This window comes from Oreochromis niloticus, linkage group LG3 (assembly GCF_001858045.2).
Source record: "Oreochromis niloticus isolate F11D_XX linkage group LG3, O_niloticus_UMD_NMBU, whole genome shotgun sequence".
NCBI classification, from domain to species: domain Eukaryota; kingdom Metazoa; phylum Chordata; class Actinopteri; order Cichliformes; family Cichlidae; genus Oreochromis; species Oreochromis niloticus.
Genome location: NC_031967.2, coordinates 14851424 through 14868805, shown reverse-complemented (window position 1 = coordinate 14868805; position 17382 = coordinate 14851424). Strand labels below are relative to the sequence as shown.

The window sequence follows — 17382 nt, the reverse complement described above, 5'->3', positions numbered from 1 at the left end:
GTGTGTAATTGAGGCATTTACTCTTTATATGACTCAATTTTTACAAATATTTATCACTTTTATAAAACCTTCAAAGCTGTGATTTTTTTGTAAATATTTATGAAGACATTTAGTATGATTTCAAACAATATTTAAAGCATTCTCTTTTATGTTCATGTTTCTTTTTGTTTGTTTATCTATTTATTTATTAATGCCAGGAAACCACAATAGCTGCATATTAGTAGACAGCAATGTTAGTGTCATGTTTCGCTGTGTGGCAGGCAGGGATTGGACCCAAACGCAAACTCACGGCGACAGAACTTGAACTCAAAAGCACAGCTTTATTGCTGGAGAACAGAACACAAGCAATGCAAAACTAAACTGGGAAAAACTAATCATAATGCATACCAGGAGACACGGGGAGAATCACACACAGCATGAGGGACGACGCGACACTGACTCAGAGAAACACAGGGTTTAAATACACTGGGAAGTAACGAGTAGAATGAGACACAGAAGGAGAGCACAGCTGGGAGAAATCAGGACTGACGAGACAAGGAAGCAAAGCAGGACACATTCACATAAGACACGGACCTTCAAAGTAAAACAGGAAGTATGACACAGAGACACGAACTTGGCACAGTGGAGACAGCAACTAAGAAACAGAGACAAACCATAAGACAGAGGACTCTAAGAACCGAAAGACACAGAGGGAAACTCAACATGCAGACAGACTACACAGAGAAACACGAAGGGCAAGGGATCGAAACTAGAAACGATACAACTCACAAGAACAATACTACGAAAATCATAAAGAATTAAACATGCTGGGTCAGGGGACCCAGGACCCTGACAGCACCCCCCCCTCCAGGGCTGGCACCAGACAGCTCAAACACAGAAAACAAAACCAAACAGAAAACAACCCAGGGTGGGCGGTGGGGGCCCAGGACGGAGGGCTCGGAACAGAAAACAAAAGCAGGGCACAGGAAACACCGGAGCCCAAGAAAGCAGTCCAAACACAGGTCAGTTCAGGGGGCCGGCCACGTGAGAAGTGGCAGCAGAACGGGTCCGGAGGCCGGCCGCGTGGAAGACGGCAGCGGGTCTCAAGCGTTGGGCGTACTGGTCGAGGCTTGGTGGGCGTAGGACTAGACGAAGCAGGACCAGACGGGGGCGTGGCAGCCACGGGTGATGGAGCTGGACCAGACGGTGGCGTGGCAGCCACAGGACCAGGCGACGTTGAAGCCGAAGTAGAGGCTGGACCAGACGGTGGCGTGGCAGCCACAGGACCAGGCGTGGGCGGCGAAGCCGAAGCAGAGGCTGGACCAGGCGTGGGCGGCGAAGCCGAAGCAGAGGCTGGACCAGGCGTGGAGGCCGAAGGCTCGGAGGCGGCGGCGAAGCCGAAGCAGAGGCTGGACCAGGCGTGGAGGCCGAAGGCTCGGAGGCAGCTGCAGGCGTGGAGGCTGAGGGTGGCTGGACGGGCCCTCGGACCCTCCAGCGGAGACAGGAGGCTGGCTGGACGGGCCCCTCGGACCCTCCCGCGGAGACAGGAGGCTGGCTGGACGGGCCCCTCGGACCCTCCCGCGGAGACGGCAGGTGGCGGCGTGGGAGCCGTGGAGTGCTGGATGGACTCATCCGAGCTTCCAGCAGGAGCTGATGTAGAGCCAGAGGGTATTGGGACCCCTGGCTGAATGTTAAGCTGACCAGAAGACTGAACTGCTACAGGGGGCTGGGCTAATGGTTCAGGTGCGAGCTGAGCTACTAATGGTGGTGAAGTAGATGACTGCACGGGAGACTGAACTAGAGGTAGTTGTGACGGTTAGAGGGAAAGAGGAGCTGGTGGTTGAGTGGATGACTGTGCTAAGGGAGACGGCACTGGGGACACTGGAGACGGCACTGGGGACAGCTGAGCTGCAGGAAACCGAACCGGGGACTGCAGTGACGGTTGTAGTTGAGGTGTAACGGGTGGAAGGGTGGCTGAATTGGCTGCGGGCCGGGCGGCTAATGGCTCAGCTACAGAGTGCATTAATGGCAGGGCTATAGAGTGAATGACTGACTGAGTGGTAGCCTGGATGGCTGAGTGTAGTGATGATTGTGATGGAAGAGAAGCAGGTGGGCAACTGAGTGGCAGACCGAACTGAGGGAGGCTGAAGTGCTACGGGGAACTGAACTGGTGGCGACGCAGGAGACAGAGCTCGGAACTGAATAGGCATATGAGCGATGGACTGAACAAGTGGCCGAACCAAAGGTTGAACAGAGCACTGATTAGCGGACTGGGCTAATGGCAATGTAGGAGGCTGAATAGCAGACTGAGTTAATGGCTGGAGTGATAGCTGAGGTGAAAATGGAGCTAGTGGCGGAGTAAATGACTGTGCTAGCGGGGACACGGGAGACGCAGCTAGCGGGGACACGGGAGCTTCTGGAGGCTGGGCAGCTAAGAGAGCTTCTGGAGGCTGGGCAGCTAAGAGAGCTTCTGGAGGCTGGGCAGCTAATACTAATACCACAGACGAAGGTGGAGGTGTGATGGGTTGAGGATGGCGAGGGTGCAGTTTCGTCTTTAAAGGTGGATCGAGTGATTTGGCAACAAATAACGATGGAAAAGGTCGCTGGTGCCGCGAATACCAAGAGGCGAGGGCCTCCAGGAGGGCGGCTGAGTCTTCCTTCCCTGGACTGCCCATATCAAACAGTTCGAAGCAGGGTCTCGCTCTCAGACCCGTGATTATTAGCTTTAACCTTTTTAGGTCCATAAAACTGACGGTCCATGTTGTAGATGACAATAAGTGATCAAAAAACACTACCTTAATAAGTCTCTTGGGATTGTTTGCAGTGTGGATTACGCTTCGGCAGAAATCCTTCAACTGCTTTAGCATTTCCTCCATCGTGGCAACACCTGAGTCCGCTGGGTCCATTTTGTGGTCGTGTCATTCTGTCATGTTTCGCTGTGTGGCAGGCAGGGATTGGACCCAAACACAAACTCACGGGGACAGAACTTGAACTCAAAAGCACAGCTTTATTGCTGGAGAACAGAACACAAGCAATGCAAAACTAAACTGGGAAAAACTAATCATAATGCATACCAGGAGACACGGGAAGAATCACACACAGCATGAGGGACGATACGACACTGACTCAGAGAAACACAGGGTTTAAATACACTGGGAAGTAACGAGTAGAATGAGACACAGAAGGAGAGCACAGCTGGGAGAAATCAGGACTGACGAGACAAGGAAGCAAAGCAGGACACATTCACATAAGACACGGACTTTCAAAGTAAAACAGGAAGTATGACACAGAGACACGAACTTGGCACAGTGGAGACAGCAACTAAGAAACACAGAGACATAAACCATAAGACAGAGGACTCTAAGAACCGAAAGACACAGAGGGAAACTCAACATGCAGACAGACTACACAGAACAGAGGGGACACAGAGAAAAACGAAGGGCAAGGGATCGAAACTAGAAACGATACAACTCACAAGAACAATACTACAAAAATCATAAAGAATTAAACATGCTGGGTCAGGGGACCCAGGACCCTGACAGTTAGAGGAGGAAAATACCTAAAATTGTAATATAAAGATAAGAGCTCAGGTCAGAGCATTTGTTGTCTTGTTGTGCAGTAATGACAGTTAAAGGTGGGACATTGCCAGTATTTTACAATGTGAAGCAAAAACCAGTGTTTCATATTGTTTTAAGATACTTGTGAGTGGAACTTAAGGAATGTGTCTGGTACATGTTTTCTTAATTGAAAGCTGACAACAAGACACGAACATTTTTTTCCTTGCCATTTTCCTTGCCTCGAGCAGAGGTGGAGTTCAGCCACACGCGGGCAGATGTTCCTTATCTGAAACAGGAGAGGAATTTCTCTTCCGGAATGGAAACCACGCCGGCCAGAAGAACAAGGAGGGGGCTCCTGTCGCAGACCTGTCTCCTCCTGACAGCGCGTCACCGCACAGTCCCGCCCCACTCCACACCTGAACACGGCCTTCCTCGTAGCACCGCCAGATGCAGGCAGAGGGGCACCCCTGCCCTGCTGTGAATTGCGGCCATCGCCATCCACTGTTGCTGTTACTGCCGTTGGGACTGGATCGTCGAACGACTAGTGGCACCCCACAGTCAGGCAGCAGGTCCTCCAACACATGTGCGGGCTTACACGCATTTCTTTTTCTCCAGCTCACCCTTCGTGCGTCTCTCCTCTTGTCTCTGCGCTCACTATCCCCTTTAACAGGTCAGTCTGGGGAACGCCTCCACCTCACAGGTGCCTACAATTGTCTGCTTAGTCCACAGTGGATTAGAAGAATATTGTGCAACAATACTAAAATACACAATATAAATATGAGGATAAAACCATGCAATATAAATATCAATAAACAAACATGTAATATAAATATCACAATAAAATCATGCAAATATAATCAACACTATGTACCAATACACAGATTGATAAAACATAAAAACACAAATTTCCACTGCGTGATATCAACAATATATATTTTTGAATTGTATAGCTCTTGGGACTTATAAGAAGTATCCACTGTACTTGTAAATCAAATGTGTAGTTGTGAACTGAGTTTTGTAACCTTGTAAATCAAAATATCAGAAAATTTTATGTTTGTGCATCTATAGATGAGACTTGGTGTGTGTGTGTGTGTGTGTGTGTGTGTGTGTGTGTGTGTGTGTGTGTAAAAAAAGATGTGTTTGTAAAAAATATTTAAAGTTACAAATTTTATTTGTTAAGATCTGGTTACAGATAAAACGCAAAAAACTATTTGTAAAACTCTGTGCTTAATTTCCCTAGCTGTGTGTGAGTTTCAACTTGCAAGTACGAATTTTGACCCAATTTTTCTTCCTTTCAGCTGATTGGTCAATGTCATATCAATCATAAATTTATAATTCCAATCAGAGAACAGATGGGTTTAGCTGTCAGAGGGGTGCTTTACTTGACTCTTCAAGTGGGGTGATCGAGCAGAGGTGGAGGTTGTTACGACCCTAGCTCCTCCCCTGAAGTTACCCTTGTGTGTGTGTGTGTCCTGCCATATCCTGCCTTAGGTGTCACATTTTTGTATAGCTGACTCCAATCACCAATTAGAACTACTTAAGGCCAGAGAAAGGTGCGTTCTAGTTCCAGAGATCCTTATTGGTTTGCAGCTCGTGAGCTGTGTGTGTGTTTGGTGATTGATTGCTCCTCCTCAGTGGAGAGGAGTGTGCTTGGTGACTAATCCTTTTTCACTTACTTTTCTGACTGACTGACGCCTGACTTTTGGTTTATTTTTTTAAATGGTGATAGTGGCTTGACCGTCTATTTTAGTTCAGTTATTAATAGAAATGTTAATAAATCTCTTTCATTTAACAATTTTGCCTTCCTGTCTCCTTTTTTCGACTTGGACTCCTTTGTTACTTTCCCTCATCACCTGGATCTTTTTAGGGGACCATAACAGAGGATCAACTCAACCCATGTGTCTGTTGTCTTATGTAGCCTGAGAGTTGACTGAATGTTGGGGTGGGTGTAGTGTTCCTCTGTGGTGAGGTTGAGTGGGCCACACTGTGCTCTGTGGCCTGGGGGTGGTCGTTCACAGTGGATAGACACAGACACATTAACACCCACTCACTTTGGCTCGTGTGATTAGGTAGAGGATCAATAGGGGGTACATGACCCTCTTGACACTCCCATAGGGCTTAAATCTGTGAATCTCCACCAATTGCTCTTAGAACTGAAGAAGCTTCTCGGATGAGAGGTGAAATGTCTTCAAAAAACCTAAAGAAGTCCAGACACTTTTCTTTCCAAGCTCCTTAGCTGGATACATTAATTCCTGGATGTCTAAAGCTTGGTAAAAAGCTTTAAAGTTTTAAAAAGTTCAAAACTTTTATAATGTTGCAAGCAAATATCCCACTGCGGGGCGATCGTGGCTCAAAAGTTGGGAGTTCGCCTTGTAATCGGAAGGTTGCCGGTTTGAGCCCCAGCTTGGACAGTCTCGGTCGTTGTGTCCTTGGGCAAGACACTTCACCCGTTGCCTACTGGTGGTGGTCAGAGGGCCCGGTGGCGCCAGTGTTCGGCAGCCTCGCCTCTGTCAGTGCGCCCCAGGGTGGCTGTGGCTACATGTAGCTTGCCATCACCAGTGTGTGAATGTGTGCGTGAATGGGTGGATGACTGGATGTGTAAAGCGCTTTGGGGTCCTTAGGGACTAGTAAAGCACTATACAAATACAGGCCATTTACCATTTCACTAGACTTGTTTCTGCTGTTAATCAGTTAAATTCTGTACTTCTCTGAGTATTTAGTCATTTATTGGCAATTCAAATTGTATTCCTTAGACACAGTCTTTTTTCCCACAAAGTAGGTGCACAGCCTTGCCTGTAACCCCAGTAAATGCTTAAAAATCTCACAAACCTTACATATTCTTTGCAAAAGTAGAGAATCACCTGTTTCTTTAATGATGAAGTCACTGCTGTCATTGTTGGTATTGCTGTTGTGGTGGTTGTTGGCACTGCAGTGGTGGTTGTTGGTTTGTGGTTGATGCTGCTCTCATGGTTTTTGGTAAAACTGTCGAGGCTGTTGGTGCTTCATTGGTGGTTATTGGTGGGGCTGTGGTGGCTAATGGTACTGCGGTGGATGTCACTGGAGATGCTGTGGTTGTTGTAGGTGCAGAGGTGGTGGTTGTTGGTGCGGTTGTGGTCGTTGCTGCTGCTGTTGTGGTTGTTGTTGGGGCCGTAGTTGTTAATGCTGCTGTTGTATTTGTTGGTCTGGCCTTAGTTGTTGTTGGCCCTGGAGGTCTGGTGGTTGATGCGACAGTAGTGGTATTTGGCACTGATGTCTTGGTCAGTGTGGTTGTGATGATTGTTAGTGGGACTGCGGTCGATGTTGGTGCTGCAGTGGTGGTTGATGTGGTTGTTGGTGCTGCTATCCTGGTTGTTGGTGCCACTGTAATGGCCAGTGTGGTTGTCGTGGTTGTTGCAGGAGCTGCAGTAGTAGTTGTTTTTTGTGACTGTTGTCGTTGTTTGTGATGCTGCTGTGGTTGCTGTAGCTGCTGTGATAGTTAAGAGAGCAGATGTTTTTGATTTAGAAACTGCTCTGGTAGTCATTATTTGTCTCAATGTTATTGCATTTTTGCTTTGGCATTTAAATAACATTAAAGGCATGTAGCGTGTACAGTATCTCAAAAAAGTGAGTACACCCCTCACATTTTTGTAAATATGTTATTCTTTCTTTTCATGGGACAACATTGAAGATATGACACTTTGATACAATGTAAAGCAGTCAGTGTAGAGGTTGTATAACAGTGTAAATTTGCTGTCACCTCAAAATAATTCAACATACAGCCATTAGTGTCTAAACTGCTGGAAACAAAAGTGAGTACACCCCTAAGTGAAAATGTCCAAACTGTCCCCAAAATGTGTATATATTTTATGTGGCCACCATTATTTTCCAACACCCTCTTAACTCTGTTGGGCTTGGAGTTCACTAGAGCTTCAGATGGTGCCACTGGAATCCTCTTCCACTCCTCCATGATGACATCATGGACCTGGTGGATGTTAGAGACCTTTTGCTCTTCCACCTTCCCTCTGAGGATGCCCTACAGATGCTCAATAGGGTTTAAGTCTGGAGACATGCTTGGCCAGTCAAGTACCTTAATCCTCAGTTTATTTAGCAAGGCACTGGTTCCCGACACCATCTCATCAGATCACTCGGAATCCATGTCCTTAGTCTGCTTGTCTTCAGCAAACTGTTTGCGGGCTTTCTTGCGCATTGTCTTTCGAAGAGGCCTACTTCTGAGACAACAGCCATGTGATGCAGTGTGCGGCGTATAGTCTGAGCACTGACAGGCTGACCCTCTATGCCAGGGGTGGGCAATCTCAGTCCATGAGGGCCGGTGTCCCTGCAGGTTTTAGATCTCACCTTGGGTCAGCACACCTGACTCACATGATTAGTTCATTACCAGGCCTCTGGAGAACTTCAGGACATGTTGAGGAGCTAATTTAGCCATTTAAATCAGCTGTGTTGGTTTGAGGACACATCTAAAACCTGCAGGGACACCGGCCCTCGTGGACTGAGATTGCCCACCCCTGCTCTATGCCTTCAACCTCTGCAGAAATGCTGACAGCATTCATACATCTATTTAGAAAAGACAGCCTCTGGATATGACACTGAGCACATGCACTAACCTTCTTTGGTCAGCCATAAGGTTTGTTCTGAGTGGAACCTGTCCTGTTAAAGTGCTGTATGGCCTTGGCCACCATGTTGTAGCTCACATTCAGGGTGTTGTCAATATTCTTCTTTATGTAGAGTTACAATTCTGTTTTTCAGATCCTCAGAGAATTCTTTGCTATGATGTGCCATGTTAAACTTCCAGTGACCAGTATGAGAGAGTGTGAGAGCAATAATACCAAATTCAACACATCTGTTCCCCATTTGCACCTAAGAGCTTGTAAAACTAACATGTCACATGACACCAGGGAGGGAAATGGCTAATTGGGCACAATTTGGACATTTTCACTTAGGGGTGTACTCACTTTTGTTGCCAGCGGTTTAGGCAATAATGGCTGTGTGTTGAGTTATTTAGAGGTGACAGCAAATTTACACAGTTATACAATCTCTACACTGACTACTTTACATTATATCAAAGTGTCATATTTTCAATGTTGTCCTATGAAAAGATATAACAAAATATTTACAAAAAATTGACGGGTGTACTCACTTTTGTGAGATATTGTATGTATGATTTTTTCAGTTTAACAAATATTTCAATATCAAGTCCACATTTAAACAACATCCATATGAATCTCTGATGAGTTCATCTGTACCTCAAACATGTCATCATGTCATGATCCTGGGTCCTTTTGACCCAGCGTTTTGTGTTTTCTATTATTGTAATTTTTGGTTCTGTTCTTCCTCGGTTAGTGTTCATTCGTTTCTACCCGTGTATCCCTGTGTTTAGTCTGCGTTTTGAGTCTGTGTCATTACGTGTATGTGTTTCCTGTTTTACTTTAAAAGTCTCTGTCTTATCTCAGTGTGTTCAGTTTACTTTTCCCCTGTCTCATCAGGTCAGATTACTCCCAGCTGTGCCCTCCTTTTGTGTCTCATTCCCTCGTTATCCTTCTGTGTATTTAAACCTCGTGTCTGCCTCTGTTAGTTGCTGGTTTGTCTGTGTTGTTTCCCTTCGGTCTCCCTGCGTCTCTCCATGTGTGTTTCCTCGGACCTCCCTGCATCTTCGTTTCTGGTTTGCTTTGTTAGTTTTCCCAGTTTAGGTTTACCTGTTAGTGTCATCCGCCATTTCTGTTTATTTGTATCACTGTTAATAAATTCTCACCTGCACTTGAGCTGCCGCTGCCTGGTCCTAATTAATTCCCACACGGCTTGCACCCGCAAACCGTGACACATCAATACAATACACTAACAGTTAATACAACATTGTTCATCTATGCTTCTTTTTGATAAAAAAAGAAAAAATTGCCAACTCATATAATATAAAACAGAAATCTGAAGTTGCCAAAAAATATTTTTCATTCCATACATCATTCATTTAACATATGTTGAAAGACACCTCATTAATTTGTGTATTTCATAAAATGTATTAGCTACTTTCTCTTGTTTCATCAGTGTTGGGAGACAGCTTCGAGCTGCTGTCATCTAAAGCAGCAGTCCCCAACCCCTGGGCCACGGACTGGTACCGGTCAGTCAGTTGTTTTGTACTGGGCCGTGATATAAATATACACAAATATACATAATATACACCATGTACACCATGCATATCTGGCAGCTATCCAGATTCAAAGAAAAAAAAAAAAATCTGCAGTATTTTGTACACTAAAATAAATACCAAATATCATGTCTTCCTTTTTTTTTCAAATGCCTTGCTACCTTGATCATCATATCTGGTGGTCTAACTAGTTCAAACATGCACTATAAACACTATATATAATTTCAAAAGGCTATAAGTACCCCAGAGTTATCAAAGTTAGGATTTTGTATTAATGAGTAAGTCATTGTTAACAGCCATTAATCTGAACTGAAAAAATTCTTGCACGCTCAAATACATGATGATACAGGAACAGCTTGGGAATGGAAATATTTGCCATGGTGCATTTTTTGCGTTAATGTTTACGCAACAGGCGGTTTGGAAATGTGGTTATTGAGTTAGCAGAGCATTTGTGATCTTCAGGCACTATGCCTCAGCACTAGACAGCCACTCTCTTTCACTTTGTAGCTGAATTGCTGTGATTCTTAAACACTTCCACTTTGTCATAACCAGTGTTGGGACTAACGCGTTATTAAGTAACGCGTTACAGTAACTACGTTATTATTGTGGTAACGAGCACGGTAACTAGTTATTATGCCAAAACCAGGAACGCGTTACTCGTTACTGGGATTTAGATAGGCTCGTTATTCGTTACTTCGTGTGGTGGCTATCGCGGAGCTTCCACAGATTCAGTAACATTAGCAAGTGGTGGAGGCCAGCAGGTGGATGAAGGAAAAGGGAGGCAAGAGGAGAGACCCGAAGCGGCCGCCGGTCCGAGTGTCAGATGAACTGAACTTCAGGTAAGAAGTTATGACCTGCAGTCTATCGGAGTCAGATATAAACCAAGTTTAGGTGGAGTTTATTTTCGGTATGCTGACATTTTCGTACTGCGTGCTAGCTAGCATGACGGAGTTTCTATACAGCTGGGTGGGTGCTATGTTACTGATGTTGAACTTTATTTTGTTCATAAGGTTAATTATTAGAGTTGCCAACCGTCCCCTAAAAAACAGAATCGTCTCGTTTTCAGAGAAAATATTACGCGTTTCGTGTTGAGGTGAAAAGGAACAGTTTGTCCCGGACTTCAGCTACAATGAAAAAGACACAAAGCTGAAGCTGCACAGCTGCCTCTTCTCCTCTCATTCTCTCCTCTCCCTCTTGTTTATCGCCCACTTTGTGCCAGAAAGAGGAAACCAGCGGATGTCGCGCTAAACAACAGCAGCACGTTTAAGCTTGATCAGCTGTTGTTAGAATTTATTTAATAATAATTTCTAGTATCAGCTGATGTTTGCTGGAGCCACAGCTGTAAAGCTGCTGGTCATGATATCGGTTTGGATATGTGGTGAGAGGGAAACATGAAGATGAAACCAGGAGATGTCCTTACTGAATCATCAGAGCTGAACAGGTGATGGAGAAACAGGTTTACCTTTTAGGTGACATGAATGAGTTGAAGGGAAGTTATGAACTGTTTCTGAGGGACAAATAACACCAGGATCCTTTTCTATGTAGCTGACAGCTGGTAACTGTGCAGGGGCGGGTCTAGCAAAGTGTTGCCAGGGGGGCAGGTAGGGCATTAACAGGGAAAGGGGGGCACAAAGAAATACTTTTCTTTATTATTCTCATTTAAAATGTCTCGCTTTTAAAAAAATAATTATCTGAGTCTTACAACAAACGATTGATAGATTGATACATATATACCATCAGAACAGTGTACATCACTGTCACAACAGTGTTTATTTTCATTCAAAGGCTTTATGATTTTTCCTATAATGGTGGGCCGGTCTCTAGTCAAAATGCCTGGGACGATTTTTTTTGTCCCAGTCCAGCTCTGTATGCAGCTCATCTGCAGTCTGGTGTTACCTACATCTTCCTACTCAGAAGGCAGAATTTCCAAGTTCTGAGTACAATCGAAAGCACAACGACTGCAGTTTTTGTGTTGGATGTAAAAAGCAGGCTAGAATCATGGGGCGGTCAACGACGGTCCAGGCGTGGGATTTCTCTCGTGGAAATGTGTACATTATTTTTTCCTTTCTATTGGTAGGTGGCACAGTGCACTTGTGGCAGGTAAGCAACCTAGAAGACTGGCAGTCTGGCTGGGTATCCAGTTAGGGAAGCAACACATTAACAAGAGAATTCTGAGTAAAACCAAAGTTACTTTCCCTAGTAACTAGTTACTCTGAAAGTAACGAGTAACTTGAAGTAACTGAGTTACTTTTGATAGAAGTAACTAGTAATGTAACTAAGTTACTAATTTAAAGTAACTTACCCAACACTGGTCATAACACCACTTACAGTTGATCGTGTAAAATCTAGGAAGGAAGAAATTTGACAAACTGACATGTTGCAAAGGTGGCACCGTATTACTGTATCATACTCAAATTGAATGAGCTCTTTAGAATTACCCATTATACATGTGTTATATAAATAAAACTGTATTGTATTCTTTCAAAAATATTTTTTATAGGCACACTAGATGGCTAGGTACTTGAATTTATATACCTGTTGCAATGGGATCGAAAACATTTGAACTGATGTCGGCCAACAGTGAGATCAGTTGATCTGAAAGGATTGCAGCTGAGTCAGTTTGCCAGACCTGCTGGGAATAATTTAGTTCTTGATTGGTGGCTTCAGTATTTCATAACATCTGTTCCACTGTTGCAGACTGAGTTACTGAACCTCATTATGTGGGTTTGAATTAGCCAAGGAATGGACAAATTATGGTATCACCAATCAAAGCTTGCATAAACTACCTAACAATAAGGTTCAGGAATGATTGAATAGCATAAACACTTGAACATAAACATAAAGAAAGGCCTTTTTCTTGGATAAAACAAATCATCCTTTATTAACAGGTACTATTGATTCATGAATGATGTTTGAGATCTAGTATGCCATGTAAGAAGCTGTTTTTGCATTTATTTTTAGAATCGAGCAGATACGTGTGCGTCACTTTCATTATTGTTTATAACAAGGTGCGGTTCTTTCTTGTGAAACAGCTTCATACCAGTGAACAATCATGAAGTTGAATGGCATCTACCACATTGTTTTCACACCATTTCTAATTCACTCAGATCAATTGCTCACCTTTTAGCATGTTATTTAGGGACAGCTGACATATAATAAAATTTCCTACAAAGAAATGTGTTAATTAGAAATATTGCTACATGTACACTTTAACTAAATCCACTCTACTGCTGGAATGGAGAAACTTTTTGACATATGAAAAAGAATTCTTGTGAAATATTAAAAATATGAGTGAAAAATTATTGAAAATATCATTTGAGAAACAAATTCTAAACATTCATAACCAGAGGTGGGACCAAGTCATTGTTTCGCAAGTCTCAAGTAAGTCCCAAGTCTTTATCCTCAAGTCACAAGTCAAGTCTCAAGTAAAGTCAAGCAAGTCAGAGTCAAGTCGCAAGTCAAGACAGACAACTTTCAAGTCAAGTCCCAAGTCCGAAACTTTGAATTTCAAGTCCTTTCAAGTCTTTTTTTTAACCCTCTGGGGTCCCGGGTATAATTGGCCGTTCTTGACTACTTTTGATTTTACTTCTATATTTCACTTTTAAAATATGTTTTTCTTGCCTTGTTTGGTATCATTATTTACAGCACAACCTCAAATATCTGAAATTTGAGTTATTTTTTTCATTTTGGTATACTATATTAGCACAGTTGATCTAAATTCAGACAAAAAATTCAGAATCCGAGTAGAAAAAGTTATATTTTTTTACATGTTTAACGAATCATTTTCATAACTTGAAATGCAAATAGAAATTGTACATTTCTAAAAAATTATGCACAAGTTTTGCAAACAACAAAGTTATATGGTACTATTTACCTAAAAATGCAGCCAAGGCCTCAGGCGTTTTTTATATAACCATTTAAATCTATTTACAGAACAATCAGGTGTGCTGCATCAAATAAGAAGGCACACAAATTATTTGTGCCAGTCCAAAAAATGTAGTTTGTGTTCAGTATAAGACAGAGGAGAACACCACAGGCCTAAACCCTGCAGGTCTGACAACTGGAGGTGCAACAGTCCAGTTTTCTATGTGGAGACAGCGTTTACACTGGAATCTGCCTTTGACAGCTTTTTTAGATCAAATATGAAATTCAGCAGTCTAACCGACACACAATACAAAACAATAACTACACAACAAACTAACTACAGCCTCCAAACACACTAAACGTCACTAATGTCTCACATATGAAAACTCTCTCTCTTTCTTTCGCTCGCCCGCTTTCCGTCGCGGGTGTCACTCCTAAAAACTTCCCCTTCTCCCTAAACAACCAAATGTCACATGTTGCCTTATCATTTTTTTGATTGGCTGACATGGTAAACTCTAACACCAATAGGGAAGGGGTGTTTTTTCTTTTTCTTTTTTCACTCGCAAGTGGAGAGCGTATGCTAGGCTGTCTGTAGAAAACGCCGTTTTTGTCTAGCATCCCTGTTGAGAATAACCTTTGCAAATAAACAACAGCTAATAATATAAGATCAAAGTATTTTATTTGATGTATTGACATAAATGACAGAAGAAAAAGGCCATGTATAGCAGGACTACTCAATTACACACTAAGGTGGGCCAGATTTTCTAACCAAAAAAATTTTTCCCTGGCTCAGACATGCAAAAGTTAAACACGATCATACACTAATTGCAAATTAAACACAGTGATTTTGAATTGTGATGTTCTGGTAAAATAAATATTTGTCAGTCTAAACTGGGTTAAATCTACGGGGTTAATGATGGGGAGGAGACGGAGAGAGACTGAGTACAGCTACAGAACCCACTTTCTGAAACGGACCCTGCTCACCATTCACCGACAATTCTGAGCTGACAAGTTGCATGTTATTCTTGGATGCGCTTCCAGGACCGGATTTAAAATAGCATGACAAACATATCATACCTGTTAAAGCCAAACAGTATCATCAACGTAGCCCGAAGAACATTTGCTAATAAGATGAAGTTAGCTAAGTCAGCTGTCTCATCTTAGCAAAAGAAAAAAGAAAAAAAAAAGCACCACCTACCGTTCTTTATGCAACTTCAAATGTCGGACAAAGTTGGAAGTTGTTCCATCTCCGTCTGTGATTCTCTTCTTGCATGTTTTGCATATTGCATTTCGTTTTTTGTTGACTACTTCGTAGTTTATGTACCCAAAAGAAATTACTCTTGGAAGCACTTTTGGCTCCAGCGTTTTTGTTCTTGTTTTTTTCAAATCTGGTTAATTTGATTGGCTGTGCTACAGCCCACGCTCACATACATACAGAGTGTGGTAAGAATGAATGAATGAATAAAGTGAATTAATGGTCCGCACTTTTTATATAATATGTATGTTAAATTTTAGATTTGGGTAAAATATCAAGTCTTTTCAAGTAAACAGGTTCAAGTCCAATTCAAGTCCCAAGTCACTGGTGTAAAAGTCCAAGTCAAGTCACAAGTCTTACAACCTTTTTTCAAGTCAAGTCTAAAGTCATAAAATTAATGACTCGAGTCTGACTCGAGTCCAAGTCATGTGACTCGAGTCCACACCTCTGCTATATTGTATGTCAGTTGTAGAATTTAGTAGCTGTCAAACTCAGTGGAAATCCATTCTTGAACTACTAAAATATTTCACTTGAAAACATACTGTGGAGATTTTTTTTCTGTGTCATTAACAAACATTAACAACACTGTTTGAGATATTTGATTCTGGGCCAAAGACCCCGTACACATGAAAGAATACTGACAAAAATACTGATAGGGAACAGTGTGATTGTAAAAATCCATTTGACAGGTGTTGCATTATCCAGCAGGGTGAGCTGCAGCACTAGAGATGAACTCAGCAGACGCAGAGCATCAACTTTCTGTTATTGTGATATTTATTTACTGGCAGGAACCTGAGTAAGAGAGAGAGTATTTTGTGCTTCATTGCATTCTTGGGGCTGTCTCTCATAATCTCTCACATATGTTGTTGACATGTTTTTACTTTCTTAAAAAGGCATAAAATTCAATTCTGAAAACTGTGCAACAAACCTGTGACAAAGTGTAAATTATCTTCATAGTTTTTTTTCATACATTCTGTAGAAAATAAAGCTAAAAGTTGTAGACTGAATGATGTTCAACATTAAACAGCTCAGATTAATAAACCTGTTGTGTAATGATTTATTTTGAAACAGCAAAATAGCATTGACAAGGACAAGGACCTTTACAGCATTTATGTTTTTGTTAGTGTTTTGTTCTGTGTTTGTACAAGATTAATAGCTGAAGCACCACACATTAATTGTGCAAGCAATACTATAAGAGAAGGTGTGTGTGTGTGTGTGTGTGTATTTCATTGTGGCTAAATGAGAAAGTCAAAGTATTAAAAGGATGTTGTGTTTGTTTGTTTTACCATTGCTGTGGCAAAACATTGGTCACAAAGCTCTAAATCCATATAGGCCAGTTTATGGTGAATAGTATATTTATAGCACATCAGAAAACATAGAGGAGTTAAGACATTTGTGTTTCGAACAAATTGTAACTGTAATCTTGTAAACAACATTAGTTTATTAGGTTTAGTTTTGTATATGCATAAATTTTTGTTTCATGTCAGCAAACTCAAGGTGTTTATTTGAAAAGTTATTAACATGTTAATTTGAGAAATTCTGCACCATGCAAATTAAAAAAGTGAAAAAGTAGCTGTTTATTTTTTTTAAAATAGTTTTTGTCATATGTTCCGCAGATAATACAGAATTCATTTTAAAAAGTCAGAGATTAAAATGTCCATCAATATTAATTGATTGCAAAGTGCATAGGGATTACTGTGTGGTATCACTGACTTTTGGTGTGCTTAGAATTTCAACAGACTGAAAATTTCACTCAATCACAGTTGGGTGTGATGACATTTTCCCCTTTGTTGCCCTTCAAAACACACTTGTTCAAAATACGTAGGTGTGCTGGACACTCCTCGTGCATTTTTCATCTTCAAAAGACCTGTACTGATAGAGGCTTCCTGTTTTATTATTAGTCTTTTACAGATGTTGTTGTGAAAAATAGTCTGAGAATGTGGCATCAATGACCTTACAACACTTATGTTTCTGTTGCCATAGAAAATAATAGTAATAAATAGTATTTGTTTGTTTCTCAAAATGTTGTTATGAACAGAGGTGTGGACTCGAGTCACATGACTTGGACTCGAGTCAGACTCCAGTCATTAATTTTATGACTTTAGACTTGACTTGAAAAAAGGTTGTAAGACTTGTGACTTGACTTGGACTTTTACACCAGTGACTTGGGACTTGAATTGGACTTGAACCTGTTTACTTGAAAAGACTTGATATTTTACCCAAATCTAAAATTTAACATACATATTATATAAAAAGTGCGGACCATTAATTCACTTTATTCATTCATTCATTCTTACCACACTCTGTATGTATGTGAGCGTGGGCTGTAGCACAGCCAATCAAATTAACCAGATTTGAAAAAAACAAGAACAAAAACGCTGGAGCCAAAAGTGCTTCCAAGAGTAATTTCTTTCGGGTACATAAACTACGAAGTAGTCAACAAAAAACGAAATGCAATATGCAAAACATGCAAGAAGAGAATCACAGACGGAGATGGAACAACTTCCAACTTTGTCCGACATTTGAAGTTGCATAAAGAACGGTAGGTGGTGCTTTTTTTTTTCTTTTTTCTTTTGCTAAGATGAGACAGC

General features: G+C 42.0%; 1 long non-coding RNA gene across 1 annotated transcript; it reads right to left on the bottom strand.

Annotated features, from left to right (window-relative positions):
- Positions 1-3178: 3178 nt before the first annotated feature.
- LOC112846140 (uncharacterized) lies at positions 3179-8557 on the bottom strand. Its single transcript, XR_003218984.1, has 3 exons — positions 8138-8557; positions 6398-7002; positions 3179-4250 (listed from the first exon to the last, which is right to left on the bottom strand). It is a non-coding gene; the product is annotated as an uncharacterized LOC112846140 (long non-coding RNA).
- Between the last annotated feature and the right edge of the window lie 8825 nt (positions 8558-17382).